This window comes from Zea mays, chromosome 1 (genome assembly GCF_902167145.1).
Source record: "Zea mays cultivar B73 chromosome 1, Zm-B73-REFERENCE-NAM-5.0, whole genome shotgun sequence".
Taxonomy (NCBI): domain Eukaryota; kingdom Viridiplantae; phylum Streptophyta; class Magnoliopsida; order Poales; family Poaceae; genus Zea; species Zea mays.
In genome coordinates this window covers 156,857,787-156,863,200 of record NC_050096.1, presented here as the reverse complement: position 1 = coordinate 156,863,200, position 5,414 = coordinate 156,857,787, and the positions used below count along the sequence as shown (strand labels likewise).

At 38.4% G+C, this 5,414-nt stretch overlaps 1 long non-coding RNA gene across 1 annotated transcript; it reads left to right on the top strand.

Annotated features, from left to right (window-relative positions):
• Positions 1-1,934: 1,934 nt before the first annotated feature.
• On the top strand, positions 1,935-4,153 carry LOC111590602 (uncharacterized). Its single transcript, XR_002749739.2, has 2 exons — positions 1,935-2,146; positions 3,979-4,153. It is a non-coding gene; the product is annotated as an uncharacterized lncRNA (long non-coding RNA).
• The last annotated feature ends 1,261 nt before the right edge of the window (positions 4,154-5,414 follow it).

Genomic DNA, 5,414 nt, shown 5'->3' with positions numbered 1-5,414 from the left:
GTAGCATTCTGGGGTGTTTGTGGATCCCGGGGTGTTACAGTTGGTATCAAAGCATAGGCTTTAGATTCTTGGCAATTTGAAGATAAATTTGACACACTTGCACATATAGGAAGGGTATGGGTACAAATATCTTTGGTATATATTAATGTCTTTGAAGTGCAGATGACAATAATTTCACCCCTCCCTATTGCTTTATGGTGATGTGGTAAGTTGTTTATGACCTAATGCCTGATATAATTTATCTCTAAATCTTTATATTGTTTTATTAATGCGTTTGATATCGCTAGTCCTTTGTGAGATTGACGTTGTTATTATGCTTGTGATATACAAGTATGCCTATGTTGTTTTCACCATGTTTTTCATGGTTGAGTTTTATTACAATAATATTGTTATATATGCTTGAATGAGGATGTATCTAAGAGGAGTGTGAATTGTGTGTTTTGGGTTACAAGGCAACCATCAATTTGAATTTTAGTTGTGGAGCGGTTGGTGGATAGTTCCAACTATCTTTGCAAAGAATGATTGTTTATGACGAGAAACCGGTTCTGAAAGAAATGAATATTGGTACTTTATATGGATTTTTGGGGGAAGTCTTTTCATAGCCATAATGGCTTACATGTCTCTCTCCTATTGTGTGTTTTAGTTGCCACAAAGCCTAGATGTGGTTTAAAGTGGTTGCCTGTTAGTCATACTAATTGTAGAATAAATCTTTGATTCTCTTGATCCATTGATTATGTATTAATACATTGAGGATCTGATGGTTCCCTTTCCGATGCATGCTTGTGGAGCCATTTTTAGACCACCTATCTATTGGTTTGAAGGAAGTCATTGCCTAGCCTAGAGTTGGTTGGGTGTGGCTAGTCACCTACTCCTAGATGATGTGGTTTTTACATCAGCTTAATATGTTTGTCAAATGTGTGAAGGATTAGGGGTTATTATTGACCTTGTATGTCTGGTACTTTGAGTGCATCGTATGATAGAACGAAATGTAAGTTTCTGAACTACAGTAGATGAAGACTTATGTTATGTGTAGGTTAACCTCACTAGTTTAGATATTTTTCCCTAGTTGAGTTGTTGGATGGAGTATAGTGACATTGGTTAACCAAGTATTGTGTTGTTGTGCTGTCAGTGCTCTTTGTGGAGCTTTTGGCATTTCTTCGATGAAATGTGCCGCGCAGAATGTTATTGGCTTCTTGTTGGCTTTATTGCTCCATTAGTTCTATAGATTTTCTCCCTTTTGTGGGGTGCAAAGAATGTTAGATTACATGATTATCTTTTCATGATGGCAAGAATAATATTTAGGAAGATTAGGAGTTTTGTTTCAATAGAACTACTTGTTTTGTGGTGCTTTGAGGTGAGGGGTTTGATATTCTTATACATTCGTCGGGTGGGGATGTTTCATCATTTAATTAAAATTAATTGATGAAGTTGGTAAGGGTTGTGCTTAGTGCATATTACCCCTTCATAAAAGAGTATTGTCTTAAGACATTGATGTTGATGTATAGTTGCATCCAAATTCGATGGTGTGAAATTGTAGTGTTGATTGCATCTATGACTTGCTTTTAGCTTCATTGCATGTTGTTTCATGTTTGATGTCAGGTCGTGTAGTTTCCTTAAACAATTAGTCCAAGGTAGAAGTTCTTGTGTTAATTAAGACCAATAATGGACCCATGTTTTGAATGGTGGTGCTATATGGGGTACCTTGGATGTTTTGGTTGGAGTGGTTGAATTCGAGGACGAATTCTTTTTAAGGGGGGTAGAGTGTAATATCCCAAAAAAATGTTGACCCAAAAGTTGATCTTCGGTGAGTGGATATGGGAAAAAGGGTTGTGGGCCGTTGGATGCTGCATTAGAAGTCATCTGAGACGTCACTTCTTTTCTCCCACAAAATAAACCCTAGGTGGCCACCCTCTTCCCCTTCTTGGCCGCTACCCCCTCCCCTTTCTTGGCCGCCTCACTTTTCCCCTTGGCTGGTCGCCCCCTCTCCCCCCATTGCATCAGCCCTCCAATACTTCTTCCTCCCTAGATCTCCCCCCACGCAACAACGATCGAGAAGAGGAGAAACAAGATGGATTGAAGAGGAAGAGAGGATCAAGGAGATGTGCTACCCCCATCTCTTGCAGATTTTTCTTAGGGAAAACCCTAGGTAAGGATGGGATCCTTGTTTCTCCCTATAATTATGTGCTTTTGGAGGTTGTGGATCATGTGGATTGAAGGATTAGAGGTTGGATTAGGTGTGGGGTTAGGTTTTGATTTCGAATTTAATTTCTGCAGAATGGCAGATTCGATAGTTTCTGTTCATACCAATTTTTCGTGATCTTAGTGGCCTCAAAAAATAAAAAGACTATATATGAGTCGTAGATAATTTTTAGATCTTTCTGTGGCCGTGAAGAACACCTCAATCGGACATCAGAACAGAAAGTTATGACAGTTTGATTATAGCAGTTTTTCAGTCTCATAATTCTGTGCAGAATCTGTTCTCTTAAGAGTTAGGCAATTTTATCAACAGAATTAAACTGTGGGTTGGTAAAAGAAGTTGTAGATAATTTCATAAGCTTTCCAGTTTGTTAAAGAGTGCATTCATATGATTTGTGAAACTCCAGTTATGTTTGTTTTACTGTGGCTGTTCCTGTTTGCCTGACAAAAATGAGTGGGTCTGTTCACTGGTGGGTTTCATCTAGTAAATGCCGAATTGGCTCTTCCAACTATGGAGCCTTTTGTAGAGGGATAAAAGTGCTTACTTCCAGTAGAATTTCATAATTTTTGGTTCAGTAGTTTGGGAGATATCGAATTTTAAAGTTAACCATACTGCTGTCTAAAACAGATTCAGTCAGTTATCTTGTCAGATGTTTTAGAACTTGTAGATGGCAGAATTTAATTATCCATTGAATACTGAAGTTGTAGAGTATTTTGTGTAGATACTGCTAGAGTATTTGTTTGATATCACCGTTGTTTTAATTTTAAAGATACAAAATTAACAAACAGTGCTGCTGCTGTATGGCATGTGGTTCAGGGTGGGAGTCTTTCCACTGGGTCTTGGTTTCAAGTGTAGGAGTGTTTTGTTGATTGATGGCAAATGTTTGTGAAATATTTGTACTAAGTTTTATGTCCGCTAGCAGGTGGCTACACTCCAGATCATGTCTAGTACATTTCTTCTTCTTCGATGAAGGCAAGTGAATGTAGCGGTGATTGCTTCCGTTCTGACCTGTTATTTCTATTGCCTATACTCTAATATTCAGAAGTATTGGATTCTTTCATAATTGGACTCTATGGTAATGCTTTACTTGCTTGCATTATACTGATGCTCAATCATATATTGATGATGATTATGATTCGAGTATGATTCATGAGATTAATTCACACCCCTGAAGGTAAATGAAGTATTATTTGAGGTTGGTATTGTATCTGAAGGTAAATGAAGTATTATTTGAGATTGGTATTGTATCTGAAGGAAGTGAAGGTTATTGATAAATGCAGCATGCCATATACATTGCCTGACTCATTTGCATCTGAAGTTTTGTCGTGACCTATGGTCCGACCGTACCGGTACAATTTAGCATCGTACGTTGCCCGAGGAGGGGTACGATGCGGCTTCATACCCTTAGAGGTATGAAGGCAGAGGACATATGCATTGCATTCATATGCATTCATTGAAGTGATATTTGCAGATGATGTGGTTTTATACTCTCAGAGATATGAAGATAGAGTACCTACACATTGCATTCCTATGCGTATATTGAAGTGATATTTGCAGGTATTGTTGACGCAGGGAAGTGTTATAGAACCTATTGTGGTTGTTCGAGGAAATGAGATGGTATTGGTTATAGTGGGACTACTGAGTTCCATATCCACAAGTATTTCTGATTTTAATTGTGACTCTTTTAAAATGTTGATGAATTCAATTTGTGGTTTAAATATCTCGTCAAAATTATTCGCTTGCTGAGATGTTTCATCTCACTCTTGCATTACTCAATGCAGGTGCTTGTTGCTCATCAAGGGAAGTGGGAAGTAGCAGCACATCCACCTTCACTCTTATAATAACGTTGCTTAGGCGCAGTGATGATTTAACTAGAAGCTTCTTGTAAAAGGATGTTTGTTTCTAACTAGTTGTGCGCACTGGATAATTTAGCTCATGCCGTTATGGTTGTCTTCCCATTGCTAGCAGACTATTAATGTCTATTATGTTTTCTTATCATGATATCTATTTATACTTTGTTGCTTCCCCGTTTATGCCATTTTCAAAGGAGATGCTGTCGAAATTTTATATACGAATGTTAGATGTGTAGTTTAGTAGCATTCTGGGGTGTTTGTGGATCCCGGGGTGTTACAATGAATCTGGAATCTGTATATTGAAATACAGTCGGACTTATATTTAAAATCGCCTGTGATGTGTGGCTAACACAAGCGGCTAGGATTAGAAACCGCCTGTGATGTGTGTCTATCACAGGCGGTTCCTTTAAGCTGGACCGCCTGTGATGTGTGTCTATCACAAGCGGTTTTTGATTGACCGCATGTGATGTTGTTTTACATCACAGGCGGTGCACCACAAGCGGTTCCTGGAACCGCCTGTGTAGAGGCTAACCGGACCGCCTGTACAGAGGTTTAATGTAGTAGTGTTGGAAACATTATGTGCTAGATGTTGTCTGATGCTTGGAAACTTTTTGTTTAGTTTTTGCAAGGGTTTACATTATGTTGGATATTGAAAGTAGAAGTGTAGCATGCTTCAGTACGTAAATCTTGGGGCTCATTTGAGAGATATATAGGACAAGCATCAGGTGGCCTCCAATGGCACTAGCATCACCAGTTTCTGGTGCTTCATAGTAAAATTGGGCCACATTTGTTACCCTCGGGAAAAAAACATTTCCAGCCAATGTGTTGTGCTTCCCTCGGCCCCTATTCATGTTCAGTTAAGTGATGGTTAGTAAGAAAGAAGGTATCTAAAGCTGCATTATGCAATAGAATATTGTTAGTAACATGTTGTTCCTCACCCTCATTTCCCATTTACTAAAATTGTCTCTTCATGTTTATCAGCATCATATGTGTTATGCATTTCCTCATGCTCAACGACATGCATCCTTTTGAAAGCTTCCAAAAGAGTCATGCTTGACTTCTCAGCGTGATTCAAGTATTTGTCAGCACGAGGATAATGACCCCTGTACATAAAGGCACATGTTATTACAGTTTTTTTACTTAATAAAAAATACGAGGTCATCAGGGCTCAAGATTTAGAGCAGTAGATGCAATAAAATATTGGTGACATTACTCATTAGAACCAATAAAAAGTTTCTTCGAATCAATATATTTTCTTTTATATACTTGCGTGAACTGTCTAGCGCTCGACATGGCGCTTTCTTTTCTAGTTGTTATGCAACTGACCCATTTTTGTGTGCATAAAGATGAGGAACTGTAACCAG